The sequence below is a fragment of the Sparus aurata genome, chromosome 1 (genome assembly GCF_900880675.1).
Source record: "Sparus aurata chromosome 1, fSpaAur1.1, whole genome shotgun sequence".
Taxonomy (NCBI): domain Eukaryota; kingdom Metazoa; phylum Chordata; class Actinopteri; order Spariformes; family Sparidae; genus Sparus; species Sparus aurata.
In genome coordinates, this window is record NC_044187.1 from 5913015 (window position 1) to 5926957 (window position 13943).

General features: G+C 44.5%; 1 protein-coding gene and 3 long non-coding RNA genes across 6 annotated transcripts in view; 1 reads left to right on the forward strand and 3 right to left on the reverse strand.

The window, feature by feature from the left end:
• The window catches only part of LOC115588307 (B-cell receptor CD22-like), a 342428-nt gene that overhangs the window by 113900 nt on the left and 214585 nt on the right, over nucleotides 1-13943 (reverse strand). The window lies entirely within an intron of this gene.
• The window catches only part of LOC115587743 (uncharacterized), a 232600-nt gene that overhangs the window by 38213 nt on the left and 180444 nt on the right, over nucleotides 1-13943 (reverse strand). The gene's annotated exons all lie outside the window — the stretch shown is intronic.
• The window catches only part of LOC115587750 (uncharacterized), a 219348-nt gene that overhangs the window by 25751 nt on the left and 179654 nt on the right, over nucleotides 1-13943 (reverse strand). The window lies entirely within an intron of this gene.
• LOC115587633 (uncharacterized) overlaps nucleotides 4370-13943 on the forward strand; it is a 36339-nt gene continuing 26765 nt past the window's right edge. Inside the window, exons 1-4 of one of the 3 annotated variants that reach the window (XR_003985109.1) lie at nucleotides 4544-4781; nucleotides 4898-4955; nucleotides 5086-5183; nucleotides 5281-5626. This is a non-coding gene — a long non-coding RNA (uncharacterized LOC115587633). Of the gene's footprint in view, nucleotides 4434-4543; nucleotides 4782-4897; nucleotides 4956-5085; nucleotides 5184-5280; nucleotides 5627-13943 lie in introns of those variants that run through there. The other 2 variants (XR_003985105.1, XR_003985099.1) reach the window with 2 other exon arrangements.

A 13943-nucleotide genomic window follows, 5' to 3' on the forward strand; every position in this document is an offset into this window, starting at 1 on the left:
CGGAGGTGGTGCCCCATCTACGAGTGTGGTATTAATCACCAGTGATTAATTACCCTTATCATCAAGCAGTGTGTTTCCTATACATTACACCCCACATATTTTATGGTGCCGTCCGTGTGAGTCCCATATACTTCCCTACAGCAGCCATAGCATTTGAGGTGGACCTGCTGGGCCAGTAGGTGTATTATAGGAGTCCAGTGGGTCTGGTATGCTGCTCTGAATGTGGGTCAGCACCAATCTCTCAAAAAACTTCATAATGATTGGAGTGAGTGCTACTGGCCTGTAGGCAGGTGGGTGGGCTCTTCTTGCGGAGGGGGACGATGGTTGTGGTCTTGAAGCAGGAGGGAACGATGCTGTGGCTGAGTCAAAGGTTGAAAATGGAGGTGAGAACATCAGCCAGCTCTTTGCCTGGTCCAGCTGCCTTGAGGGGGTTGATGTTCCTCAGGACTCTGTGGTATGGGTATAGCTGGAAGTCCTGAAGCAGGTGTAAAAAGTGTTGAGGTTATTCAGCAGGCTTTCTGCAGAGCTGATGGTGCTGGTGGTGGTCCTGTAGTCAGTGATGTGCTGTAGGCCGGAGTCAGCAGTGGAATAGAAGCCGTCCAGCTCTCTCTGTACTGCCTTTTGGCAGCTGTAATGGCTTTTTCCAGTCCATACTTCGCAGCTTTGTACTCCGTCTCATTGCCTGATTTAAATACAAGAGAGCAGCCAAGCAGCATATGAAGTACCTGACTGTTACTCCAGGGCTTCTGGTTGGGAAACTTCTTGACTTGCATGGTGGGCATGATGTTGTCGACACAAGTGCTAATATACCCAGTCACATAGTCAGCATAGTCCTGTATGCTGACAGAAGAGTCCTCCAGAGTGGCTGCAGCTTTAAACACATCCCAGTCTGTCCAAGTATAACAGTCCTGCAGGATGCTCTCAGTGTCCGGGGTCCAGAGTTTGACTTGTTTAGTCACAGGGTTTGTCTGTTTCAGCCTTTGTCTGTGTGCTGGATACAGGAACAAAGAGATGTGGTCTGAGTGTCCAAAGTGTGGGTGGGGTGCGACCCTGTAGGCACTGCGTATACTGCTGTAAACATGATCCAGTGTGTTCTTATCATGGGTGGGAATGTCCACATGTTAATATTTAGAGAATACAGTCTTTAAGTTGTTGTGATTAAAGTCGTCAGCAGCGATGAAGACAGCGTCAGGATGCTCCTGATTCAGTATCTCTGATGGTTCACTGCCCTCTAGTGGGGAAGTTTAAGTGTGGCACATTCAGGCTTCATCACTGTGAGTGCTTCCTCCTCTGTCTGCTTTAAAGGGTCAGTTCACCCAAATTACAAAAAGACACTTTCTCTCTTAACTTCAGTGGTGTGTAGCCATGCAGGTAGTTTTGCTCTGTTTCTCTGCACTCTGTGAGGTTTGGCTGTTTTTATTTTCAAATGTTTGGTGACACTTTGTTTTTTATCCCAATCTACATGTTGGACATCTCTGCACAGTTTATCAATCTGAACCACCTAAATGAGCCAAAGTCATTAAAACCGTTGTGTGTCCTCATCAGATCCTACCAGTCTTCTTGAACTATGTGTGTTGAACACAACTTTAGCACGATGTGGGTGTTGACTTGAAGTCAGCACATCATGTATGTTAATGACCTGAAGAGGAAGTACATCTAGTGGTTTAAGAGCGTGATATCTGACTTCTGCTCACTGACAACTGAGGAACGGCTTCTTTCAAGACGACGTCCGTCTTCATTGTACGTAAAATTGTTTCTAGATGTGACTGATACTGCAAACCTCCTGTGTGCATCATTATTTTATCTGCTGACATGTTTTATTGTCTTTGAAACCTCACAGAGAGATCAGAGGAGCAGATATGAGTTTAACTGCAGCAGTGAGTGGATTTGTCGTCTTCCTTCTCTCTGTGTCAGGTACAGTTACATTCACTGCATTTAAAGAGGGAATCTGGACTTTTGCATGAAGTAGCTGTGTGCTCAGCACTTTTACACGCTGTAAACTGAGAATATTTTGGGTTTTCAGAACTTTTCCCTTCTCTTCCTGTTTAATGTGTTCTAAAGTCAACCCTGGCTGCAGAAGCAGCAGCTCATCTGGAGGACGATTAGTTTGTATCTGAAGCTACTTTTATCACAGTGAAGTTTTTTGGAGGGATATTGTTCTCACAGTAAAACCCCAAAACTGACTGTACTTCTTGTATATGATCGTACATCCGCACCACTCCCTGCTAGTTCTGTTAGTGCTGTCTGACCTCAGTGTGATGTTTCCATGCTATATGCAGACAGCTTATCTTTACATCATAGCTGCATGAAGCACTTTGACACCTCAGTGTTCTGCTTTTATTTTTGTAGTTTTCACACTCAGCAGCATCCTGACCACAGAGTGAACAGAGAGAACTGACCAAGAACAGCACAGACTCTAATAAATAATATTTCTCCTCTTATCCTGGTCAGTAAACTGCATTAAAGGTCACAGGTTCAATACATTCCTGTTCACTTCACTGCACCTTCAGACTGGGTGCACACTGAGTTTAACTGTAGAAAGCATGTTCACATCTTCCACTCTTCCTTTGTTTGTGTTCATCCTGGTGTCATTCAGAAATAACATACAAAAGTCATAAAGTGTTATTTATTCAAAGCATTTGTTAGAAAGTGCCTATTAAAGGGAAGTTACCATGTGGGTGGAGTAATATGAGTATTTTGTACAACTTTTCTTCAACATCTCAGAAAAGTGCGTGAAATCTGTTATCATTAATTTTCTGTGTGGACGATTTTTTGTTGACGCATGATTAAGAACTGTTGATGACAGTAATTAGTCTGATAATCGAGGATTTGAAACACGTCTGATAACTGAAGTTATTCAGTGTCATTGTGTTTTCTGATGTTCTGTGTGTTACAGTGATACAGAGTCAGAATGGCTGGGGAGTGACTTACAGCTCTACTGAGATCTGTGCCTTAAAAGGATCAACTGTGGACATGAGCTGCACCTACAGATACCCATCCACTGTAAAGAGAGTTCAGGATAGATTCTGGTACAGGACAATGGTGAATGAGAATTATGTGGATCTGAAAAATGAACCAGAGTATTCAGGTCGTGTGCAGTATTTCTTTTTTAACAACATCTGCACTCTAAGAATCACAGACCTGAGAGAGAGCGACTCAGCTCAGTACAAGTTCAAGTTCATTACAGAACAAGAAGGTGGGAGATATACTGGTTACTATGGAGTCACTTTGTCTGTCACAGGTAAGATTTTCATCTGAATATTTAGTAATTTAGTTCAAAGTGTTTAATTTCTTGAAATCACTACCAATTTTTGTAAACATCTTATGTATGTATTTATTAACATAATTAACATTGTTGCTCATTACCACATATTTACAGAGCCTCTCAAGCTGCAGGTGCATCGAACACATTCAACCACTTACCTGACGTGTGTCAGCAGTTGTGATGGTCAAACTTCCTTCATCTGGTTCAAGAATGGAGAGAAAGTACCTGAAAATAACAGGTATTACTCTCCAGGCGTCGTTGATCATGCAGACGAGTACACCTGCGCTGTCAAAGGTTATGAGAAGTTCCCGTCTCCTCCAGTGTGTGAGTTTACTTTCTGTTCCATCTAATGGAGACTTTAACATGTTGATGTAACTCAGTGGTATTTGGTGATTTGTTGTACAGAAGTGATTGACAACCAAACAGCTGAACTAAGATTCTAGACTTGTTGAATAAATATTCATTTTATGTGTCTTCACTCCAAATTAAGCTGTAAAATAACAAATCCGCCTGTATCGTTAGTTGACACTTAAAGATGCAAAACACTTTTATTCAAGTATTTTTTTTTAAGTCTGGTCCGTCCACAAGAGTGAACAGAATGTAGTCATAGGATATGAAGTTATTAGCCTTACTTGTGTTTTGAATGTTAGTATGCAGAACTTTAGCTCACCTACTAGAGTTCATCAGTAAACATGAAAGTGTCCAAAGACACTGAAACAGGATAATTTCCTTGATGAACTGTTAAACATTTTGTCTGTGATCTTTATGTTCATTTGGATTTATGTTGATTAAGTTGAAGTAATATTAATTAGTTTGGTATTTCTGATTTCTGTCTATTTCTAACATGGACCTCCTTTGTCAACACACATATTAAAATGGAATGAAATGTTTTTTATGTTTTCTCCTCCAGATGCTCCAAAGCTTCCCTCTGTGTCAGTGAGTCCCTCTGCTGAGATAGTGGAGGGCAGTTCAGTGACTCTGACCTGTAGCAGTGATGCTAACCCAGCAGCTAATTACACCTGGTACAAGAAGAATGGAGACTCACCAAAAGCATCAGGACAGATCTTCACCATCACTGACTCCAGAGCTGAACACAGTGGGAATTATTACTGTGAAGCCCAGAACAGAATAGGAAGAAACAAAACCACCGTACATCTGATTGTGACAGGTGAGTTATCTTCATTCACCTGCACACACACCTGTTTACTGCACCAGAGCAGATTAACATGTTAATATGTAACAACTCATAACTGGTGCAGAGAAAATAACATTTCCTGTCTGCGTTCAGAGACAGTTTTTCTGTAGCTGTGTTCAGGGAGGAACCTCCATCATGTCAGAGGTGGAGGACTCTGACTGACTGATTAACAGACAGCATCACCTGGAAAAGTGATTTATTGATTCTCATCACATATCTGTGTGTATTTCTAGTGAATTCAACAATGATAATGAACATCATCAGGTTGACTGTGGTGGTCTTGATGCTGATTCCTCTTCTTCTCCTGAGTCTGTGGACGAGGTGAAACAATCAGAATCCATCTGCTCTTTTATTTTCTTCATTCATTTCATTTAGTTTTAGTGATATGAGTTTCTCAATGTGGACATTTGTATTTGTTGTTTTTTGACTCAATCCAGGAAGAAGAAAACTCTGAGCTCCACCACTGAACCACAAGAACCTGTCGAGATGATAGAGGTGAGACAGAGAGAGAGGCCGTCTTGATAAAACCTCCTCTATATCACAGTTATAATAACTTGGCTGATCTGATTTTATGTCGGTTCATGAACGAGGTTCTTTGAGCTTCATTTTGTCGTCTCCTCATCAGTTGGACTCTTGTCCTGTTCATGAGGATGTCTCAGACTTCACTGCAGCACAGACAGAAGACACAGAGCAGCAGGAAGACATGCTGTGAAGTCCAGTCAGGTTAGAGACTCCTGCATCCAATAAAACATCCCCACTTTAGATTTACAGTCACAGTCACAACTAAAACTTTACACATGTGTTCTGTGATTGTCTTCAGATGCAGCTGAACCAGAGGCAGGACTCACCTGATGGACACAAAGAAGTACCACATTGAAATATCACAGAGGAGAGCGAGGCTGTGGAGGATGTGGGGGAAGTGGACACATTTACCTTCAGCTCCAAAAGTTTTCATATTGAGTTTTCAGTAGCAGCAGCAGGTAGGAGTCAGCAGCACAGACAGTCAGCAGCAGCATGTAGCAGGAAGTTTAGAAGAACGTGGAGTCGGCAGCTTCAACTGAATCATGTCCAGCTGTCAGACATGATTTATTGTTCAGATCAGCTTATTGCTTAAACTATGAGAGCTTATTTTAACCTGTACAGTCAGTTATATTATAGAAATTGATGAGATGTTAAACCAAATGTATTTTGAACTTCTACAGAATAATAAATAATATCTGATAAGTCTGTGATCAGCTTCTGGGTTTTCACCTGTCCTGGCTGACAAAGCCAATAAAGTGAGTTCAAAGTGAGACAGTGAGCTGACAGCATCACATTTTACTTCATGCATAGTTTATATTTTCACACATTAAAACCAAACATAAGTTAAACCAGTAGTAAAACACTTTGTTACGTCCCCGGATGAGGCAAAAGAAAACAGTAGCAAAATTGCAACTCAAAATGGCTCTATTGCCCGCAAAATACACTCATTTGCCCACACGACTATGGTCACAACCAAAAACAACCTACACGCTGTAGCTCTGGCTCTGTGGCTCCCGCATATCACGGCCGCCCAGGCCAACTGGCATCTGCAGCACCTTTGTATCACATGGCCTAAGTGGCAAGTAGCCTCAGGTGTGTGATCCACACACTGACGAGGAGGAGGGGGAGGATGCGGGTGTCACCTGAATGGGTGAAAGAAAACACACAAAATACACCCACAACCCTGGGGCCATAACACCCCCTCCCTCCGCAACTGGGCCGTTGCGCTAATGCGTAGGGATACGGAGGTTCTACGGTTGAGAAAATGTAGTGCCAAAAGAAAGGGCGGTCTGACGGAGATGTAAAGCGGTGTGAATTTTCTCTATACAACGTATACTTGCAATAATATAGATTTTTTAAGGTGGGCCTCGTTTTAGTTGGTTAAAATTCGCTTTGCACTGTGTTCACTCTAGTACAAAGCTGAGCGTCTGGGCTGGAGCGGCTCTCTGCTTCTCCAAACTGAGGCCGCGCTGATCGGTGATTACGGTAGGAAACAGACCAACTATAGATATGTACTTTATAGGACCCCACTTCAAAAAACACCAACTATCTAATTAACATATTGTTAAGCAGCAATGTCAGCATCTACACTATTTTGTCTCGTGTCTTCGATTCTGATTCTGAAATCTTGAAAATGATCTTTTTTTTCCAAAAATCTCACCTGTAGTCACCATTTAAAGGGTTATTTTTCAAATTTTACTTATTTCAAATGGCTAAAAAAAGAATCAATAATTAATGATATCGACTGATATGAAACACTTATATCATGATACATTTTTCAGCCATATCGCCCAGCCCTACCCCAGACACACCACCTGGCTGTATAACCCACTGTGAAACCCACCTGGGCACACCCTGGTTAACACAATGTTTGTACATCTTACCCCCACGAACAGTTTTCCTCGCTACAGTACAACCTTTTTCCAAAGATGAAGGTAGCGTGATGTTGGGCTCCTGGAACCGGCAGACCACTGCACCACCAGCAGGGGGCAACCTTCCCTCTGCTGGGGCAGAAAACCAGTTATTAGGCGCAGCGTGGGTCCGCCGAGGAGACGCCGCTGGAGCCGGCACTCTAGCTACCAAACCCCCTTGATGATGTTTAGCACGACAGTTATAGTGAGCACAAAGGATAGGACTTACAACCTCCGGCACAGGAAAGACCTTGCTACCTGCTACGTCCAGGGCCGCCTTAACCTAATGGTAGGCCCCGGGGCTGAGAGGTTTTGTAGGCCCTCCATCCCCTCGATTTATAGAGTCTCATTTTAAAAAAGCGTAATATCTAGGTAATCTACATCACAAAATGCAGTAGTTTCTTTCAAGACATACAACAGTGAATTTTCCCTCTTTGAGCCAGAAAACACCATAATATTGTTATTAACATATCACTGAGCCCACTTGAGCATAAACACAATACGCTTTTTTTAACAACCACACACAGCAACTTATGGTGATAATAAAACCAAAATGTGTGCAAATATGATTTCAAACGATATTATGAAAAACATCACCAACCATCATCTGCACAAACATTGATAATAACTAATAACAGCATAAGCGAAGAACAGCAACAGATCAAAGTAGAAGCCTCTTCTCTGGCCTCAGCGGGCCTGTCAACCAATCACATGCACCTGCACAGACACACAAACACACTCCATTTAGCCCCATGGATAGCAACATGGCCTAATGCCAGGTGCCAAAAAGATGAAACTGAGCAACATTTATAGAAGGTTTGCAGTATAATCTAAAAACATAATTTAATTTGCGGAAACAGAAATATATTCTGTGCTCAATAAATGTATTTGCATGTAGCTTGTATGCATTTTAAGGTGCAATAATAACCTCTCACAGACTCTCTGCAGATCGCTCACTCTTGCTCTCAATCTCTCCTTCTGTGCGCTCAACTTCGCCTGCACACTGGCTTAAGTTAGCACTGCGTTAACAACAGCTAATCTGAATTTAGGGTCTGATCTCTAAGTCTCCCACTGGGTTGACTTTGTGGCACATTTATATGGCTGTGCCAACTTGAGCGAGTATTCGCCATCATTGCTGCACTCTGTCCTCTGTTGCAGCGGCGCAGTTATGCGCGTCTCCGAGTGACACCTCCATCCCGATACAAGTCCAGCAGGCTCCACATTGATATAATAAATAGCTACCCGCAGTGTCTCCACCTTGCTGAGTCGTTTGTCTTTCAGCTCCTGCGGCAGATGCTTTCTGAGCCGCGCGTGGCCTTCATTTACGCAGCGCACTCGAGCCGCTCCTTTTGCGGATGAACGCAGGCTCGAAGGAGTAATCACACACGCCGAGGAGTCCGTGAAAGTAGAATTACGATAACCGTGTGTAAGGTAAACTCTGGCCGTGCACGGGGTCGAGGTATGCGGCGTCCAGGTGGAAGGGCAGTCCGAGTCGGAGCGCATCCTTGTTGTGCGCTCCAGTGTGGAGAAGCCATGGAGAGCAAGCGTGGACATATGAAACAGGCTCCACTAACGTCTCTCTATTAATTAAAAAGGATAGAACATGTTTGCATGGAGTGTGATCCGGGGCAGAGAAGTGGCCCTATCTCTCTCATCAAGATACAAATTGTTTGCATAATGTTCCGACAACACTGTGAATTATTGATATTTGGAAATTGACTGGCATTGAGTGAGGCCCGCGGGCCGCCAGGTGCCCCTGATCTAGACAAACATCTAAGCAAATGTGCATTTCTCTTAAAACAATGCACAACCACAACAATTTAAATCTGCACAAGCTATAAATACAGCACTTTCTTACCTTTTTAGAAGTGCTTTCGTCTGGTCGTGCCGACATGATGGCATCTTTACTTTGACAGGACTCCGGTCCCATTTTCGCCCAATAAGCGGCACTTTTGCGTCAATATTGTTTCCCCAGTGGCCAGGGTCACTGTTACATGGGTCATTTGACCCGTCTCCCCCTGACTGCTTTTCAGCCTGGTCCTCTCTCTGGGGCCCGTGTGCTCCCCCCTCCTCCTCCTTCCCTCCACTGCTGCGGGCGGTCCCCTGCTCCTCTCCAGCTACATCCACCTGCACGGCCTGCGCCTCCTCCGCTCCCTCCGGTGTGTGAGATAGCGAGCTTCCCCTGGTGCTGCTGGCTCCATCTTCAGCAGCAGCTGGTTTAAAAAAGTTTTGGGATGCTCTTCAGTAATTCTTTTTCGCGCAACTCTTTCTTAACAAGTTTTTTTCTTTTCTGGGCACCACTCTCAAACGTCCTCCCCGACATTTTCCACTAAATGTCACTCAATCATAGAGGGACACACCCCAAAACTAACTATAGACATTCTGATAGGTCAGCCCACGGGCCATAGGCTATGGGGCCACGTGGGTCACTCCTAATTTGGATCAATCAGCAGCCACGTAACGTGCGATTAGAGTGATTGACAGAAAACCTGACAAGTTACAAAACAATATGATCTTTTCAGCTCATCGTGAACCTGAACTTGTGAGGCCCCTGAACTCGTGAGGCCCCTGGGCTTCAGCCCAGGTAAGCCCGTGCATTAAAGCGGCCTTGGCTACGTCATTTCCCATGATAAAGTGAACACTGTCTTTTGGGAAACTAGCACGCACCGCTACTGGGAAGAAACCAGCCACTAGCCCACTCATAACGTGGACGCTATGTAGGGGTGAGGGCATTGACCTCATCTCAATGCCTCTCACTACCACACTCATGTTACACGCCGACACTGCACTCAAAGGTAATACCTTTAAGAGGATGAGGGACTGTGAACAAGCCGTGTCTCGCAGCACGGCGACAAGGCGTTGGTCCTCGGCTATTCCTGTGAGGGAAACATAAGCTTGAAAAATGAATGGCTTGAAATGCTCATCAGGCCCACTCAAAACATTATTCGGGTCCAGCAGTGACACGGTCATAATGAGCCTGACACCTTTGGGCTTACTCAACACTGACGCCTGCTGCTTTCGCTTCAGGGACTGACAGTCAGTCACTACATGACCAGGCTTATGGCAAAAGAAACACAGCTTCTCTGTATTACCAGCCAACTGCGGCACAGGAGCCTGGGTCACTGGCACGTCAGTTGAGGGTTTTAGCTCATCATGATTAGATGGTTCACGTTTCACAAACACCGGTTTATGTGTGAGGGCAAACTCGTCAGCCAGATACGCGGCCTGCTGCAGAGTGGTTACCTTTTGCTCATTTAAATAAATGACAATACGGTCTGGCAAACAGTTTTTCTTAAACTCCTCAAGTAGCATAAGCTCGTGCACCGACTTCAGATCGTCAGCCTTACATGCAAAACACCAGCGGTCAAAGAGAAGCACTTTCTCCCTCGCAAAGTCAGCGTGTGTTTGGCTTGATGTTTTTCTGAGGTTTCGAAACCGCACTTTTCACTTTATCATAAATCAAACTGTCCTCCACGGACAGAGATGAACAAGCCTCCTGAGCTTTGCTGGTTAATTTACACTGGAGTGAAATGGCCCACACATCTTTCAGCCAGCGTAAGGCAACCGCGAGACGCTCAAACGCACCTAAGTAGGACTCAACCTCACGAAACTGCGGGACTGACAAAATATTTAGCACGACAGCACTGGGGCCGTAACACACTTTGACAGATGTTACATTTTCCAGTTATTTCTGCTGCTGAGTCAAATCAACAGCCAGCTTCCACAACAAGTGAAGGAGCTGTTGGACAGCTCTGTAGGTGAAACATTAGTGTGCAGAACGTTTAAACTTCAGCTTTAAATTAATAACTCTTCTGTAAATTTTTGAGATTATTATTATTTTACTAGATATCAAAACATTTGAATTCAACTCTGTCCTTTAGCTTTGGCTTATTTCTCACATTGTCACATTTAGTGTACACATGAATGAAATGTGCCACAGTTTAATGATTCTTTATGGTTCACCATTATGGTGTAGAGGAAGGGGCTGAGGATGCATCCCTGTGGGGTGCCAATGTTTGTGATGATGCTGGCTGAAGTCCTAGTTCCAATCCTGACAGACTGGGGCCTGCCAGTCAGAAAGTTTAGCAGCCAGTCACAGATGATGGGGTGCAGACCAAGTGTAGACAGTTTGTCGGTGAGTTTGTGGGGGATGACTGTGTTGAAGGCAGATCTGTAGTCCACAAAAAGCATCCTGATGTAGGAGTTTATTTTCCAGGTGGGAGAGGGAGTAGTGAAGAACAGCAGCGATAGCATCTGAGGTGGACCTGCTGGGCCGGTAGGTGTATTGCAGGAGTCCAGTGGGTCTGGTATGCTGCTCTGAATGTGGGTCAGCACCACTTACTCAAAACACTTCATAATGATTGGAGTGAGTGCGACTGGCCTGTAATCATTCAGGCAGGTGGGTGGGCTCTTCTTGGGGAGGGGGACGATGGTTGTGGTCTTGAAGCAGGAGGGAATGATGCTGTGGCTGAGTGAAAGGTTGAAAATGGAGGTGAGAACATCAGCCAGCTCGTTGCCTGGTCCAGCTGCCTTGTGGGGGTTGATGTTCCTCAGGACTCTGTGTACCTGGACTGATGAGATGGTTGGTTGGGGGGTCCTGGTGTGTGAGTGCCTCGTCTTTGTGGTGTGGCTGGAGGTCCTGAAGCAGGTGTAAAAAGTGTTGAGGTCATCCGGCAGGCTGTCTGCAGAGCTGGTGGTGCTGGTGGTGGTCCTGTAGTCGGTGATGTGCTGTAGGCCGGAGTCAGCAGTGGAATAGAAGCCGTCCAGCTTCTCTCTGTACTGCCTTTTGGCTGCTGTGACGGTTTTTATCAGTCCATACTTCACAGCTTTGTACTCCGTCTCATTGCCTGATTTAAATACAAGAGAGCGGTCAAGCAGCATGTGATGTACCTGACTGTTACTCCAGGGCTTCTGGTTGGGAAACTTCTTGACTTGTATGGTGGGCATGATGTTGTCGACACAAGTGCTAATATACCCAGTCACATACTCAGCATAGTCCTGTATGCTGACAGAAGAGTCCTCCAGAGTGGCGGCAGCTTTAAACACATCCCAGTCTGTCCAAGTATAACAGTCCTGCAGGATGCTCTCAGTGTCCGGGGTCCAGAGTTTGACTTGTTTAGTCACAGGGTTTCTCTGTTTCAGCCTTTGTCTGTGTGCTGGATACAGGAACAAAGAGATGTGGTCCGAGTGTCCAAAGTGTGGGTGGGGTGCGGCCCTGTAGGCACTGCGTTTACTGCTGTAAACATGATCCAGTGTGTTCTTATCATGGGAGGGAATGTCCACATGTTAATATTTAGAGAATACAGTCTTTAAGTTGCAGTGGTTAAAGTCATCAGCGGCGAAGAAGACAGCATCAGGATGAGCCGTCTCTTGCTCGCTGATGACGTCATGAAGTTGGCTGAGCGCTGCCGTGGAGTTGGCTCACAGGGGGATGTAAACAGCGGCCAAAAACACAGCAGTAAATTCCCTCGGTAGATGGAAGGGACGGCATTTCAGCAGTAGAAACTCCACATCTGGTGAACAGTGCTGATAAACAGTCCATATATCTCCACACAACGAGTTGTTGATGAACACAAACACACCTCCCCCTTTGGCCTTACCGGAGGCTGCAGTCCGGTGTCCTCAGTGTACAGAGTGAGTCTGTAGCTGAACGGCCAGTCTGTGACTTTGTCTGAGAGCCAGGTCTCTGTGATGTTGTTGATCAGTACTCTGAACTATGGACTCCTGAACTCAGTCAGTACCTGTGGTGCTTCATAAATTAGATGTCCAGTGAAACAAGTCAAAATGAAGTTTTAGTGGTAAAATGTGAAAACAAAGTAAATCTGAATGTAATGTAACATTCAGTGATGGAGGATAAAATGTTGTTTCAGGCTCCTGATTCAGTGTCTCTGATGGTTCACGGCCCTCTAGTGGGGAAGTTTAAGTGTGGCACATTCAGGCTTCATCACTGTGAGTGCTTCCTCCTCTGTCTGCTTTAAAGGGTCAGTTCACCCAAATTACAAAAAGACACTTTCTCTCTTACCTTCAGTGGTGTGTAGCCATGCAGATAGTTTGTTCTGTTTTGCTGCACACTGTGAGGTTTGACTGTTTTTTTTAAATGTTAGGTGACACTTTTTTGATTTTATCCCAATGTACATGTTGGACACAGTTGATCAATCTGAACCACCTAAATGAGCCAAAGACATTCAAAACCGTTGTGTGTCCTCATCAGATCCTCCCAGTCATCTTGAACTATGTGTGTTAAACACGACTTTAGTATGATGTGGGTGTTGACTCGCACTCAGCACGTCATGTATGTTAATAAGCTAAAGAGGAAGTACATCTAGTGGTTTAAGAGTGTGATATCTGTCTTCTGCTCACTGACAACTGAGGAACGGCTTCTTTCAAGACGACGTCCGTCTTCATTGTAAGTAGAATTGTTTGTAGATGTGACTGATACTGTAAACCTCCTGTGTGCATCATTATTTTATCTGCTGACATGTTTTATTGTCTCTGAAACCTCACAGAGAGATCAGAGGAGCAGATATGAGTTTAACTGCAGCAGTGAGTGGATTTGTCGTCTTCCTTCTCTCTGTGTCAGGTACAGTTACATTTACTGCATTTAAAGAGGGAATCTGGACTTTTGCATGAAGTAGCTGTGTGCTCAGCGCTTTTACACGCTGTAAACTGAGAATATTTTGGGTTTTCAGAACTTTTCCCTTCTCTTTCTGTTTAATGTGTTCTAAAGTCGACCCTGGCTGCAGAAGCAGCAGCTCATGTGGAGGACGATTAGTTTGTATCTGCAGCTACTTTTATCACAGTGAAGTTTTTTGGAATGATATTGTTCTCACAGTAAAACCCCAAAAACTGACTGTACTTCTTGTGTATGATCGTACATCCGCACCACTCCCTGCTAGTTCTGTTAGTGCTGTCTGACGTCAGTGTGATGTTTCCATGCTATATGCAGACAGCTTATCTTTACATCATAGCTGCTTGAAGCAGTCTGACACCTCAGTGTTCTGCTTTTATTTTTGTAGTTTTCACACTCAGCAGCATCCTGATCACAGAGTGA